This window comes from Apteryx mantelli, chromosome 2 (assembly GCF_036417845.1).
Source record: "Apteryx mantelli isolate bAptMan1 chromosome 2, bAptMan1.hap1, whole genome shotgun sequence".
Classification (NCBI taxonomy): Eukaryota; Metazoa; Chordata; class Aves; order Apterygiformes; family Apterygidae; genus Apteryx; species Apteryx mantelli.
The window spans coordinates 10,471,446-10,487,726 of NC_089979.1; the positions used below are offsets into that span (position 1 = coordinate 10,471,446).

Sequence of the window (16,281 nt, forward strand, 5' to 3'; positions counted from 1 at the left end):
CTCTCTTTGCTTTCTCTTTTCCTGTCCCTCTGCAGTCGTCTTCTAGTCTGCACTTCACAGTGGTGTTCTGATACATTTCAGGTGCTCCATTTCCCAAATTAATTGCAAACCTCATCTTTTCAAGACTTCATTTTATCTCAGTTTATACATCATGGTGACAGGGGTATTTGTTTTGTTTTGGTATTCACGGTTATGCCTGTGATCCATTAAGGAGATTGGCTGAATGTTGTTCCCATCCCTCGACCTCTTTCTTCACAGAATGGTTGAGGTTGGAAGGGACCTCTGGAGATCATCTAGTCAACCCCCGCCCCCGCTCAAGCAGGGTCACCTAGAGCACATTGCCCAGGACCCTGTCCAGATGGCTTTTGAATGTCTGCAAGGAAGGAGACGCCACAATCTCTCTGGGCAACCTGTTCCAGCTCTCAGTCATCCTCACACTAAAGACCTGTTCTCCTTTCCTTTGGGAGCAATGTAGGGCATAGATGTCTCCAGAGGCTGTGGCGTTATCCAGGCTGCAGCTGGGCCCTGGGAGGCTGCAGCATGTGCAGAGCCTGTGATGAGTTTGGTTTGACCTCAGGAAGGAATGGGAAATCCTTCCCAGAGACCAGAGAGCACTGAGCAGTTTGCTGCCATGTAGCAAGTGATTATTTGAGCTGGAAGCAAGGACCCTCTAGAACGGCAGGGGGCTGTCGGCAGGGGAGCGCTGTGCGTAAACATTGCTCTTTCCATCCTGTCTTATGAAGTTGAGTTTTCTTAATTTAAAAAATTCTGCCTGGAATGATGATTTTTCTCAGATGTCTTGATCATAATCTCATCACTAGTTTGATCTGACACTTAGATGTGTGTTATTAAACAAGTGTTGTGCTTCTGAAACAAAAATGCTCTGTTTAGTCACCCTTTTTCATATCTTTGCTTGCCTTAATGAAGGACAAAGCTTGACCCAGTTGCTTGCTGTGGGCTGATAGGGTCAGAGCTGTTTTGGCCTTCTCGGCACTATGTTCTTCACGTGTGTTTTTTTTTTATTATTATTATTATTTATTTTACTATTTCTAGATGCACTCATCTGTAGTTATCTGCACCTCTTGTACTGTGTTGCATTTTCAGCATATTGCTTGTTTGATCTCAGAATTTTCTAAAAAATGACAAAAAAAATCCTACTAGTACCAAAAGTAGAGTCTTCTTGTGTTTTTTGGTTTGTTTTTTTTGCTCAATATTTGCAAAAAGTTGGTCAGCTTTTCCAGATTTTCACGGTGTTTTCAAAAGGCACTTCTGACACAAGCAGTTTCTCACACCCTTACATTTCACGCACTTGTTGCTAAGCAAGAGAGCACTAGGACTTTTCAAAGTAAAGGCTACCACAGTTCTGTAACTAGGATGAAATGTATGCTAACCTTGGCTTTATATATAAAAAATAGGGCCAAAATAGTATAAGTTTAGCAAAGGTTACTAGCAACTGAAAATAGTTTTCAGAGTGGGTGATGTGGGGGAGCTGAAGTGTGCTTCCAGCACACAATAAAGGGCAGCCCTCCCATAAAGAAACAGCCTTGGGGCAGGGTGTGTTATGCTTGTTGGAGTGTCAACAACTAATGCCAGTCTGTAGGAGACTGTGGTACTTCATCACCTCTCCAGGTTTTTGCCAGTGAATCCTCAGTCCTACCTCCCTGCCTTTGAGTACTATGTTCTGTTTTTTCCTGTATCATCAGTACTGCTAGTCTGAAGTTACAGCTGGGCTGCGCTTTGTGTGCCTGGTAATGGAAGTGTAGGGGTGGACTTCAGGGCATCTTGTGCTACACCCTTGTCATGGCATCCCTTTGGGCTTGAGCTTATACCCCTATTTCACGCTGAGCTGAAACTCTGAGCTAATCCCCCCACCATGCCTGGTCTGGCTGCAGTCTCTGGGATGCTGAGAAGCCAGGTGACACTGCTAGGGCTAGAGTGAATTTGAAGGTCATTTTAAATGTATTCTTATCTTATGATATTCTAGTGTTTGTAGAGCTGTTTGCTTCCTTATTTTGCTCTGGGCAGGCAGAAGTAGGAGAGAATAAAATGCTCTCAAGCAAATAGCTGTGTGAAAGGTTGTGAGAGTTCAGACTCACTTTCAGGTCTAATGCATGCATAATGCATTTCTAGTACCATAAGCAGGTAGTGGGTCACGAGGAAAATCCACATGCCTAGAGCTGGCTGGAAAGCAAAGCTGTTGATCATACACAAGTAAAGTGAGCAAGGGTCACATGTTTGCATGTTGGCAGAAAGGTTGCATCAGGATAAATCTGGAGCTGGTTCACTGTGGATCACTGGGCATTTCTAAATTTGGACAAATAGGATGAAGAAGACTACAATTCCATGGCATTTCATTCACTGAAGCTAATGAGCTCTTCCTATCTCCATCCTGACCACAGGATATCAGGACATGAGGAACTGAATCTAAGGCTAAAAAAAGTATGAAATGGAAATGTATTTGTTAAGTGGAACTAAAATCCAGGACAGAAGCTCCTATTCAGAGCTAGGCTGACCTTAATTCACCTATGTTTGACTAACTCTTAGTACACTAAGTCTGGCTCTCCTGTGGGTAAGGAAGTCCAGGTTCACTTGTTTCATAAGGAATAATATGTGGAGGACATGCAGGGTGATTCCAAGGTCCCTTCTAAACAGCTGTAGTTGTACATTAATTATATCTATCCATAAACATACTTTCTTCATACTTCAATAGGAACAAGAACAGCTGTACTGTTGTTATTAGTAGTAATGTGAGTATACATAAATCTCCAGAGACTCCCCCTCTCCCAGGACTATGAACTCAACTCAGATCTGACTTTCTGAGACAATTTGCTCTCAGGTTTTCCTGTCCAAGCGTTTCTCATTTGTTTAAAATATACATGTCTTCACAGGACTAGCAACAGCATGAAACTGTCCCCACTGCTGGGTGGCTAGGCCATTCCTGCTCTGGTCAATGTTTAGCTTATGTAATTCAGTATCTACAAGGGAAAGGTCCAAAAGTGTAAAGAAAAGTAGTTTCTGCATGAAAATGGCACTTTTACTTCCCACTAAACTCCATTCGCATGAGCCTGAGGTTGTGTAACTCGTTTGCTTGTTCTCTGTGCAGTCCTCTGCGCTGTGACAGTGGATCATCGAAGGCATGCTCTTGTCTTTGTCAGATGCCCTCCGATATTTATCCTGAAACTCTGGATTACACATGGGGTAGAACAGCCTCCTCTCCAGGGAGATGGGGAGTCTGCTGCTGTTTTGGGGCCATCTCAGATGAAGGAGCCTATGATACTGTGCTGGTCAGTCTGAATGTGGGCTCAAGTCCCCCTAGATTGCCCCCTCAGTTAGTCCCTATTTGCCTCCATAGGAGAGTGGCCTCAGTTAGACCTTTTCTACTTGTCTTAGCCTTAACCTTGGACTACTATGACAGATCACTCTAGCAGGTGTTTTTCTGTAACTGTAACTTTAGCACAAGGGAGTTACTACCTCAGTTTTCACAGAGAAGGTGATGGTTGGCTGGCATTGAGCGGAACACAATCTGCTCTTTCTGTCCAGAGATGGTGCAGGAAGCAGGAGGCAGCAGGTTTAGACAGACACGCTCAAGGTGGTATCTGTGTTGGGAGAAACTTGGAATTTCCATTCCCACATCAAAGGCTGATGTTCATTTTGATTTCAAATGTGATAACAGAGTTGAAAAATAATTACAATATAAATATGACACTGAGCAAGGGAAGATTAGTTCGTTCAGTCACTCTTAATGGCTCAAAAAGCCCAGACCGAAAGGTAATAATATCTTTCAGCTTCTTTGTCATATTGCAATACAGCCATGGTAGTAAAGTGTAACATTCTGCAAAATTCTCTAGTGAAATTTCAACATTTTTTCCATTCTGAAAACTTTTTAATTTTAATTTTTAATAAACCTTTTAATTTTTAATTTTGCCTGCAGGAAAAAGAACAAACTGAATTTCATGTAATTTTGCCAGCAAATTTCTTAAATGAAATCCACTTTCTATAGTTTTCTTTCCCTGAATTGAAGTTCCAAAACACAGACTGTTTTGATGAAAATTTTCCAGTATATTCTAATCCTGGAAAAATGACACAATGACCTCTGCAAAATTTTGAAAAGATTTGCTGCAGACAATACCATTACTTAGAATGCCCCAGTCCTTGCACAATTAGAGAATCTTAATACTATTGTTTTGAGTTGTGTGCAGCCAGTTAAATGGTAGAATTTTAATCATCCATTCAATCATTCCATTTTGGAAAAAATGTTGCCTGCTATTAACCTTATCAGCTTTATATGTTTGCATTCACACTGCCATCATGAGATATAAATCTAAGTCAGGTCAAGTTAGGTGAAGACTCTGGTCTTGAAGGAATAATGTAAGAGATTCTGGAAGTGGGAGAGTGATTTAGCAGGAAGCATTCTTTCTGCGCAGACTGACACCTAAAGTAGAAAGCTGATGGAATTGTCTGCTGATATACCAGAGATTAAAAAAGAGTCCTGACCATTCACGTTTGTAAAAGATCTCTTGGACATTTTGCAGTGGAACAGATGTGTCAAGTCTCTGCATCATGGCTAATTTGTAACTTGCATTCTCCTCCCTTAGACACCCATCTTCTCTCAAGAGGATGAGGATGCTCTGCTTCACATCTGCAACTTTATCTTTCACCTTCTGAGTCAGGACATGCACAGAAAGAAAGGTGAGAGCAGCAAAGATCCTCCATTTTAATGGTGGGGCTGTGAGGGCATGGCACACATGTCCTAAAAAGTAGGTCCCATGGTTGTGTGTGTCAGGAGAAGTTGCGTGCCATAGATCGCACATTAGGAAAAGCATTAGGGAGCTCAAGACATCTTCTTCTGTGCTTCTGGTCTTCAGGCACTAGGCGGAGTGCATAATGAACTGTAGATGCTGTTAGCCATCCTGTCCAGATTATTAGTAAGTTTTAACACTTGTTGGGCACCAAATCAAACATCTGATTGAACTTCAACCTGTTATATATTGTATCTGTGTTTTGATGCCTTGCTGCCCATATACTTTCCTTATTAAAATGGATCTCAGTGCTTGTAAGAGATGGTGATGTTGCATTTGTATATAGATATGATTCCTGTGTTTGCTGATGGTACAATCTCCTACCATCTTTTCCTTAAATCTACACTGCACTTCATGAAGTCATCACATAGCCCTTTTAACTGACCACACAGTGTTTTACTGTTAGCTAGATGCTAGAAGAGCTTTCCCCATCAGTGATAGGGAAACACTCACAACGTTATGTATCTGTGATTTGTACAAGCAGATGAGTTCAGGTGGAAATGGTTGTATGTGATCAACTGCATAAGCAAGGAGAAGAGGTCCTTTGCTTGTAGATTATAAACCTATATATGGTGAAAGACCATGTGAGAACAGGAGGAAACTGGAGAACACTGTTGCTTCCAGTCTGTCCATCTGTCATGAAGACACTTCAGGATCTGTGGACAGCACAGATATGCCCCTGTTCCTCAGATATGAGAGTCACATATTGCCTGTGACCCTATGGAGGAGCTGAGCCTGGTGGTAGGTGATTTAGGCTTTATTCTCTCCTGGGACACAGATTTCCTTTTCAATCTTGGGCAAACCACTAAAAATACAAACATGTTTGAACCTTCCCTTGTCTTCAGATAAATAGATTTTGGGTAACTATGTAACCACCCTATTTTATCTGCATAGTCAGAATGGTATGAGACCTAAGCAAATTAAAGCAGGATTATGCTGCCCATAGTTAAAATTAGTGGCTCTTGGAGAGGGATGGTGCAGTTCCATGGTTGCAAGGCTAGGAAAATCTGCCTCCCAGGAGCCTTCAGATCTCTGCATGAAGAATAGTAATGAAACACAAAGGATATGTTAAAATTAGAAGTAAGGGGAAGAGGAATATAGAATATTCAGCCACCAATATTTAAAACTGCAAGGAAATAAAATCATTGTACACAAGTGATGTTTTCTTTAGTTTTACCAAGTCAATATGAAATCCTCAAACCTTCATGTCAAACTTTCAGTCTATTGTGTCTGTCTGATGTGCGACATTTATTTTGGGTTTTATTATATTTATAATGGAGGTGAATAAAGATAAACCACAGAAACACATGTATTGTCCTGATTATGTCTTATAAAAGAATGCACTTGTACCAAATAATTTTCAAAAATTTCAAATCGTAAAAATACCCATTGCAAAACCAATTGAAATTGAAAGTATATTTGACTGAATCCTTTTAAGTTTTTCATTCCCCAACTGTTTTTGAGCCTTCCTCTTTTTCTGTTTCTTTTCAACTCACAGTAATCAACTTCTCTGCCCGGCTGGGTGAAAATCCTGAAAGGATATAAATGTGTATAAATACATGATGGGAGGGCATAAAGAGGACAAAGTCTGACTCTTCTCAGTGGTGCCCAGTGACAGGACAAGAGGCAATGGGCACAGACTGAAGCACAGGAAATCCTGTCTGAACACAAGAAAACACTTCTTCACTGTGAGGGTTGTCAAACATTGAAGCAGGTTGCCCAGAGAGGTTGTGGAGTCTCCATCCTTGGAGATATTCAAAACCCAACTTGACATGGTCCTGGGCAACCTGCTGTAGCTGACCCTGCTTGAGCAGGGAGGTTGGACCAGATGATCTCCAGAGGTGCCTTCCACCCTAACTATTCTCTAATTCTGTGAAAAAACACGAATTTTTGTCTCAGCACTCACTGCAATCCCTCTAGTGATCAGCAGGGGCTCCTCTTGGACTATAACTAACTTGGCTTTCTGTTTTCTTCCCTTTCTATTTTCCCATTGATCAGCCCATGATGGTTCCACATTTGTCACCTGTAATCATGTTACCATGTCATCACACTTCTTATCATGTAATCCTGGGGAAACACATTAGTGCAATTTTGTGTTCAGAAATTTTCTCTGATTCTCTCCTCATAGATCATCCACAGAGGGGCCTAGTTGGACCACCACAGATGTGTTGTCAAAGGACATATTGTATGTTCCAAGAGCCAGGCAATGCAAAGAGCAGCAGCAGCAGCAGCAAATTTGGGAGATTATGATCACTGATGGACGTGGACAGAACTTTGCTGTAGTTAAATTACACATGCGTGTTAGATTTCAGATCTGGCTAATAGAAAAAAAATCACAAATAGCTTCTTGAATGAAGTATTTTATCTTTACAAATGCATGGCTGATAAATTTGTTCAGTGTTAGTTCAACTGAGTCCAAGAACATTGGGACTCAGCACTTGGGCTTTACACTCCACTGTGAGCTGCAGAGATTGATTCAGATAAGAGGGGTGATGTATCCGACCAAGGTGGTTCATATGATAGGGTGTCCCAAATATCCAGGGTGGCCAAATGACTCAGGTGCTTTCCTTCACTTGCTGGGTGGAAAAAAACAAAACAAAACAAGAAAAACAAAAGATGAAGAGACCAAGGTAGTGTGGCCGAGCGGTCTAAGGCGCTGGATTAAGGCTCCAGTCTCTTCGGAGGCGTGGGTTCGAATCCCACCGCTGCCAGGTCCCTTTTGCAAGGGAAGCAACTGGGACAACAGACCCTGTGCCTTGTGGGACCACCCAGAAGAAGCGGTGAGTAGACTGTTGTGGGGGACTCCCTGCGGCAGGGGACAGAGGCACCCTATCTACCAACCTGACCTCTTGTCTAGAGAGGTTTGTTGCCTGCCAGGGGCTCAAATAGGAGATGTCATGGAATGACTGCTAAGGCTTGTCCACGCTTCGGACTATTACCCGCTGCTGCTCTTCCATGTGGGCACTAATGATACTAAGGGCAAATCGGAAACCATCAAGCAGGATTTCAGAGCTCTGGGGAGCCCAAGTCATCTCACCAATGCACCCAGCTTGGGGAACAAACAGGAAGAACTGGAGATATGTGTGCGGTCGCAGGGCCATGATCTCATTGCCATTACAGAGACATGGTGGGATAGCTCGCATGACTGGAGTGCTGTCATGGATGGCTATGTGCTTTTTAGGAAAGACAGGCCAGGAAAGCAAGGTGGTGGAGTTGCTCTTTATGTGAGAGAGCAACTGGAATGTATTGAGCTGTGCCTAGGGGTGGATGAAGAGCGAGTCGAGAGCTTATGGGTAAGGACCAAAGGGCAGACTAGCATGGGTGACACTGTTGTGGGTGTTTACTACAGGCCACCTGATCAGGATGAGGAAGTCGATGAGGCCTTCTACAGACAGCTGGAAGTAGCCTCACGATCCCAGGCCCTGGTTCTCATGGGGGACTTCAACCACCCCGATATCTGCTGGAAAGACAACACAGCTAGGCACAAGCAGTCCTGGAGGTTCCTGCAGAGCATTGGTGACAACTTCTTGACACAGGTGATGGAGGAGCCAACAAGGAGAGGTGTGCTGCTGGACCTCGTACTAACAAACAAAGAAGGACTGGTGGAAGATGTGAAGGTCGGGGGCAGCCTTGGCTGCAGTGACCATGAGATGGTGGAGTTCAGTATCCTGCGAGGAGGCAGCAGGGCACCAAGTAGGATCGCAACCCTGGAGTTTAGGAGGGCAAACTTTGGCCTCTTCAGGGACCTACTTGGAGGAATCCCATGGGTTAGGGCCCTAGAAGGAAGGGGTGTTCAAGAGAGCTGGTTAATATTCAAACATCACTTCCTCCAGGCTCAAGAGCGGTGTATCCCTATGAGTGGGAAGTCAAGCAAAGGAGGTAGGAGACCTGCATGGACGAGCAAGGAGCTCCTGGCAAAACTCAGCCAGAAGAAGGAAGTATACAGAAAGTGGAAAGGGGGACAGGCCACTTGGGAGGAATATAGGAACGTTGTCAGAGTATGCAGGGATGCGACGAGGAAGGCTAAGGCCCGTTTGGAATTAAATCTGGCAAGGCATGTCAAGGACAGCAAGAAGGGCTTCTTCAAATACATCAGCAGCAAGAGGAAGACTAGGGAAAATGTGGGCCCTTTGCTGAATGGGGTGGGTGCCCTGGTGACGAAGGATGCAGAGAAGGCAGAGTTACTGAATGCCTTCTTTGCTTCAGTCTTTACTGCTCAGGCCAGCCCTCAGGAACCCCAGACCCTGGAGGCAAGAGAGAAAGTCTGGAGAGAGGAAGACTTTCCCTTGGTGGAGGAGGATTGGGTTAGAGATCATTTAAGCAAACTTGACACCCACAAATCCATAGGCCCTGATGGGATGCACCCATGAGTGCTGAGGGAGCTGGCGGATGTCATTGCTAAGCCACTCTCCATCATCTTTGAAAGGTCATGGAGGACAGGAGAGGTGCCTGAGGACTGGAAGAAAGCCAATGTCACCCCAGTCTTCAAAAAGGGCAAGAAGGAGGACCCAGGGAACTACAGGCCAGTCAGCCTCACCTGCATCCCTGGAAAGGTGATGGAGCAGCTCATCCTGGAGGCCATCTCCAAGCATGTGGAGGACAAGAAGGTGATCAGGAGTAGTCAGCATGGCTTCACCAAGGGGAAATCATGCCTAACCAATCTGATAGCCTTCTGTGATGGAATGACTGGCTGGGTAGATGAGGGGAGAGCAGTGGATGTTGTCTACCTAGACTTCAGCAGGGCTTTTGACACTGTCTCCCATAGCATCCTCATAGACAAGCTCAGGAAGTGTGGGTTAGATGAGTGGCCAGTGAGGTGGATTGAGATCTGGCTGAATGGCAGAGCTCAGAGAGTTGTGATCAGTGGCACAGAGTCTAGTTGGAGGCCTGTAGCTAGCAGTGTCCCCCAGGGGTCGGTCCAGTCTTGTTCAACTTCTTCATCAATGACCTGGATGAAGGCACAGAGTGCACCCTCAGCAAGTTTGCTGATGATACAAAACTGGGAGGAGTGGCCGATACACCAGAGGGCTGTGCTGCCATTCAGAGAGACCTGGACAGGCTGGAGAGGTGGGCAGAGAGGAACCTCATGAAGTTCAACAGAGGCAAGTGCAGGGTCCTGCACCTGGGGAGGAATAACCCCATGCACCAGCACAGGTTGGGGGTTGACCTGCTGGAAAGCAGCTCTGCGGAGAAGCACCTGGGGGAGTGCTGGTGGACACCAAGTTAAGCATGAGGCAGCAATGTGCCCTTGTGGCCAAGAAGGCCAATGGTATGCTGGGGTGCATCAGGAAGAGTGTTGCCAGCAGGTCGAGGGAGGTGATTCTCCCCCTCTCCTCAGCCCTGCTGAGGCCACATCTGGAGTACTGCATCCAGTTCTGGGCTCCCCAGCACAAGAGGGATGTGGCACTACTGGAGCAAGTCCAGCGAAGGGCTACAAAGATGATTAGGGGACTGGAGCATCTCTCTCATGAGGAAAGGTTGAGAGAGCTGGGCCTGTTTAGCTTGGAGAAGAGAAGGCTGAGAGGAGATCTTATCAACGTGTACAAGTATCTGAAGGGAGGGTGTTGAGAGGATGGGACCAGACTCTTTTCAGTGGTGCCGAGCGACAGGACGCGAGGCAACGGGCACAAACTGAAACACAGACACTTCCATCTGAACATGAGGAAAAACTTCTTCACTGTGAGGGTGACAGAGCACCGGAACAGGTTGCCCAGAGAGGTTGTGGAGTCTCCTTCTCTGGAGATATTCAAAACGCGCCTGGACGCGATCCTGTGCAATGTGCTCTAGGTGACCCTGCTTGAGCAGGGGGGTTGGACAAGATGATCTCCAGAGGTGCCTTCCAACCTCAGCGATTCTGTGATTCTGTGATAGAAATAGTTCCATTCTACTGACAAGATCAGCTAATTGGTCATTTACCTGTTACTTACTTGCTTACTTACTGGTCACTTACATCTGTTACCGAAATATAGACAGCCTGGAGAAAATACAGTGCAAAGGTACAAGTGTAAGACCAATGCCAGTGAACTTGGACATTTGGTAACTCATGTCATTAACACAGGTGGGGTTTAAGAGAGAGCTGGCTTTCAGAAGAGAGCTGAAGGAGATTGCAGAGGTAAGTCTTTACTCATTTATGATGAATTATTTATTTCATTACTGAAGATCTGAGAGGATAAATTATTTACTTAGCTATTTTCCAGCAGACACATAGCAAGTCTAGTAATAAGAAACATTCCTGGAAGGTTATTATGATTTATCATGAAGAAAATACTAAAGATGTTGAGAGCAGTGGCTGTAAATAGAGTTGTGGACATGCTAGGTAGGGAAATGCCTTTTCCATTTTATTAAAGATATTTGAAGAGCAGTAATGATTTTTGGCTCAACCCTTTATAGCTTTTCTCTTTAGTGAGACAAAATTCTTGCCTTTTTTTTTTTTTGGAAGCAAATTTTTGAAAACCAGCATTCATGAGGTCTTGCTTTCATTCTATATATTGCCATTGTTCACTAAGACTCTGATAAGAAAAGTTTATGGGTGGGTTTCAGGTGCTCTAACATTAGGTGTTTGCAGTGTAGGTGTCCACAGCTGAGCTGGCTGGCTGTAGACTCCCATGACAGTCAGCAGACATGGGGTTAACACAGCCAGTGGAGTTCAAGGTGAGATTCGATTCCTGAATTTCAAGGGTTTATTCAAGCTGAGATGTATTGCACCTTAAACAGACTATACTCTGCTGATCAGCTCTCTACCAACAGCATGGGGAGCCTAGGGAGACGTGCTCAAGTGTGTATGTCAATATTATAAGTATCCATATTTACTTGCATGACTCCTAGCACTTGCAGTCCAAGTGCCACTTCGGGATCCTCTGCTCTTTGGAGGATGCCCAACCTGCTAGAGTGGACTAGGCAGGGGAAGCATATCCTGAATGAGCATCAGTGAAACCTTTACATACAGTCCTGGCTTGGATAGCAGTTCCGTATGATTTGCTCTTATTTTTGATGAGAATGTGATTTCATCCCATGCCATATAATGCTCAAGCCAACAAGTATGTGTCACGCACCACCTGGGACAAAAATATTGGAGGCTTTCATGTCATTGTAACCAAAAATGGGATTTTAGTGTTTAAAATATTCTTAGCAATCCAGGCTTACATATCTGGTGGTGGCTTATCTGGATGAAAGTGGTGAGTTTATTTCTGGCTTACTTAGCATGTGTGCTCTGTGGGCCAAAAGTGAGGAGGCTACTCTATGGATCTGGGAGAAGAGTTTCAGCCTGGGTCCAGGTTTATGCAGAAGCTCATCCTTCTTAATTCTCATGTGAAGCTACCGTCACCGTGCACCCATCCCCGCAAAAAAAGCCTACACTTCAGAGTATCTGGGTCTGGCTTTGCACACCCTGAACTTTACTACCTGAGATCTCAGCTCCGGTCTGGGCCAGGAAGAGCATAGTACCAGATGTCCAACAGGTGGAGAGACTGGGAAGCAGAACTACAGCCAGGAGCAACACTGCTAGACCAGGCCTTGTGAGAGCATGGCTATACAACTGGCTCTGTCTGTCACTGGCTGCATAGGTTATGCCATAAGTGAGTCATTTCACCTGTTGGTGCTTCTGCAATAGCTATCATACTGTGGCTCTTTTTTTGACTTGCCTTTTAAACTATTTGGGAGAAGTTTTGGCTCTTGCTGAGTTCATCTACTGTTCTGCTCATGTTGGGACTTGTAGACTCTATAGTTGTGCAGGTACTATCTGGTTAATAAAAGCAATCCCAGCTGCGGTGTTTATTGGAATGAACTCAAAACTGTTGTATTCCCTATTTGTACTAAATCTATGGTCTGCTAGTACCATAAATATGAATGACCAGGTAGGACTATGTTTTGACTATTTGAGGAATCACTCATGCTATTCTCCCGACAGGCAATGGGATCTGCATGGCTAATTCCCTGAGAAATGTAAGGACAATGTTCTTTCCTTAATAATAGAGAGGAAGAAAACATCTGCATGCTCTGTAGGTGAGTGTAATCAGCTTTGCTCAATCTATCGCACTTAAATGATTTCTGTGTTTAGCATGCAGAGCAAAAAAGCCATTTCACAGCTCTTCATGAGAAGTGGCCAATCATTACTGCAACCCTTGGGACTGGCTGTGATAACATCAATCATGATGAATTGGTGTGGCATCTGTGTGGCCATAATGCATAGCTCTATGACAATCCCATTGGGTTGTATTTCAGAGTACTGCAACTAGTTTATATTTTTCTCTTTGTCCACAGAGAACTTTTCTCAGTCACTAATAATATTGTATTCACAACTTATGTAGCTATTTGCTATGGGGTATTGGTTGGATTTTTGCTTTTGTAAGGCCAGAACAATGAACTCGACTCTTCTGAAATAAAATGGCTTAACCATAGGTAAACTCCAAATTGTACGATGACTGAAGAAATGCAGAAGCTAAAATCCTGAAATATTTCTTAAAACACTACAAGTGAAGCTGTTCACTCCAAAAAAAAAAGAGAGACCAAAGGCAAAACTTATCTCTTCCTGTGTGATTGATCTTTTTCTCCTGTGATTGCCCTCTGACCTACAATAAATCATTTCAGAATGTTTCAGAAAAATCGCTTCAATCGCTTTTGAGCTGGGAGTAGAAATGTTTTGTCTCTCAAAGTATTATCATACAAAAACTCCAAACAATTGCAACTTTTCTGTTACATTTCCCTCATCAAATGAGATTATGGAGAAAGGTTTTCTCTGTGTCAATGTGAGTTGATAGCATCTAAAGGATGCTGCCATCTGAAATCCATATACATGTATTTTAGCGCTGTGTGAAGCACATAAAAGGAAGACTTGACCTTCCTTTAGAATGGAGGACCTACTAGGAAAGAAGCGCACAGGGAGAGTTTTTACTCTGCCTTCTGGAGTTGGGTGGCTCATTCTAAAATATGTGTGGTTTCAATATAAATCCCTACTAAAGAATTAAAAAAAAAGAGCCTCAAACAAAGCCTAAAAGTATGTTGCTTAAACTGGTGCCATATTTAGCCTCAGGAGGCAGGAATGGGTATGAAGTCTGACTCTACTCTGACCTGTTTTCAGGTAGCCTGATCCCTCGTGGTCATTTTTGTGGGAAGTCGCTCATATTTCTTCCACTCAGAAAAGCATTGGGTTCACAAAACCACCTGAGCTACATCACAGCCTTGCTGTGAAAATGATACGCAGTAACTCCACAGAGCAGGATGGCAATGTTTCCTGACACCTGTTGGCCCCATAAAACCTGAAATTGGTGACCTCTGGTGAATCCATCTTGCACGAGGCATCCATTTGACAAGGAATTTGGAGATGCTTCCTATACTGACAAAAACCTCAGAAGGAATTTCTAGAGGGAGCTGAATGAATTCCCATTAAAGTATTGCTGAAAGTTCTCATTATTTTGGTGTATTATTAAACACATGTTGGACCATCTGTGATGAGATTCCTGTGGGTAAATGCAGTGGTGTAGAGCAGTGATATCTACATCTGGGCCAGTAACCATGCACTCTCGATAGCTACTGGAGACCAGTACACAATTCAGTGCATCCTAAAGATGTCTAAAACAGGCATCCTATGAGCATCCTAAAAGTGCTTTTTTTTTTTTTTAATAGACTTTTAATTTCTTTTTCTGGAGCTCTCAGAGATTAGCTCAAAGATACATGTTAATATTCCAGATGTCTAATGTTAGGGGAGATGGATCCCTAGGGATCCAAAGTGATTTTATAGGCATTTCAATAGCAGAATTCCCAGTCTAAATAGACTAATAAATTCAACAGGATTTAAATACTAACTTGTTATGTATTACTTATACATATATATGTGTGCTTATTATATGCTACATGTTATATATTATCCTAATTTGTTAAACTGTTCCACCATTTAAATTCAATTCCTTGTGGTTTTGCTATTTACAACCCTCACCCCCGCTTTGAAGAGCACCCCCCCCTCCATCTTTACAGTAAAACAACCCATAAAAGCCATTATGTAACTCTGATACCCTCCTAATCAGTTGAGCTCTGGCTGGGTGGGTAACACAAGAGGCAGCGAGAATCTCCTGCACCTTCGGCTTGTCCAGCTTCCTGTTCTCAGAACCAGCAACCACAAGACACTCAGAGAAACTCCTGTGGTTACTAACAGAAGAAACAAGTTCCCTCCAATCTTCCAGTGCACCTTGTCAGTTGTGGTTTGTGAGAATTGCACTGCGCTCTTATCCAAGGCAGTCAGGACCCGCGCAGGCTTCATGCTCCTCCGTCCTGAGACTTCAGGGTCCTCAGCCTACTGTTTCAAACTTTCGGGCACAGTGACTCTGTTCTGTGGGAAAGTGTTCAAATTAATTCCTCAAAGACAACAATTAGCTTGTGAAAACTACCTGAGCTAAATCACAACCATCCTGTGGTAATGAAACAAGGCTTCTCTTGAGACTTTTTTTTTTTTAATTTTATTTTTTTATCTCTGTTAATGTGTGAGATAGTCTGTGATGAAGATCTTGGTGCCTTTTTCCATCTAACACTTTCTGAATAAAATTGAACAGCCTCTGTTCATTTATGCCATTGCTTTGATACTATCTTTGCTGTGAGAACAATAAGAAATGAACTAGGTAGTGGCGGTGAGATGGGAATGGGCTGATGTGACATGACACATTTCCTAATTAAACCACTAATAATAAGAGGTGCCACAAGCTGCTTCTGTTATAACACATTGTTCCAGCAGGAAAGCCTTTGTAATGTAGTTAGTTTATCACTCTTTCCATTTCCTTGAGACTTTTATGTAGATTTGTTTCTCAATACAACCCCAAAGTTTGGGGCTTGCATAACATCCTCCTTTTTTAAAAGTTACCCTGTGATCTGTCACTGCATCTCTTGCATTGCAGCTTTATCCTGTGACTGCTTGGCTGTGATCCCAGTGGAATTACACCAGTCTCCCATGGGCATGTTTTCCCTGGTTGCTCTTGGCTATTCTGCAATAGCACCGCTCAGCTCCATCAAGGAAACAACTGCAATTTTCTCTTCCCTAATGAATTTCATAACGTAATCAGTGGCAGGCCATGACTGAGAATAAAACTAAAACTTGATGCAATGGTCAGGCAAGAAATTTGACTTGGAGCTTTGTTTTGACTGGGTCCCAAATGAGGAGAGGCATTGCTGACAGCTCTGCTTATGCTTTGTGGATGCTGATTGCTCCAGGGGCAATAAAAATGTTCACAGTTTTTTGTTTTTGTATTGTTTTCCTTACCACTGTAATGATGCTTCTTTCTGTGAAGTTTGGGTTGCCAGCTAACGATCTGGTTCCAGGGGCAGAAAAGGCCTTTGGCTCCGTGCAGAGATTAATTAAATAAAATACAATAAAATCATGCTTGGAGTTATTGTGCGGAGGCTCAGCTTCCACTGGGTGCTAGGGGCAGATTGCTAAGAGGAGGTAGGCAGCTGAAGATGTCACACAAGGGGTTCTCAAAAATATTCAGATGTTGAGTGT

General features: G+C 43.6%; 1 long non-coding RNA gene and 1 other non-coding gene across 4 annotated transcripts in view; both read left to right on the forward strand.

Moving 5' to 3' along the window:
* LOC106496246 (uncharacterized) overlaps positions 1-15,989 on the forward strand; it is a 33,013-nt gene extending 17,024 nt beyond the window's left edge. For 2 of the 3 annotated variants that reach the window (XR_001294564.2, XR_001294562.2), the window contains exons 2-5: positions 4,596-4,689; positions 10,858-10,911; positions 12,706-12,800; positions 15,680-15,989. This is a non-coding gene — a long non-coding RNA (uncharacterized lncRNA). The remainder of the gene's footprint in view (positions 1-4,595; positions 4,690-10,857; positions 10,912-12,705; positions 12,801-15,679) is intronic. The other variant, XR_001294563.2, reaches the window with a different exon arrangement.
* On the forward strand, positions 7,429-7,510 carry TRNAL-AAG (transfer RNA leucine (anticodon AAG)). Its single transcript has one exon. It is a non-coding gene; the product is annotated as a tRNA-Leu (tRNA).
* Positions 15,990-16,281: the final 292 nt, after the last annotated feature.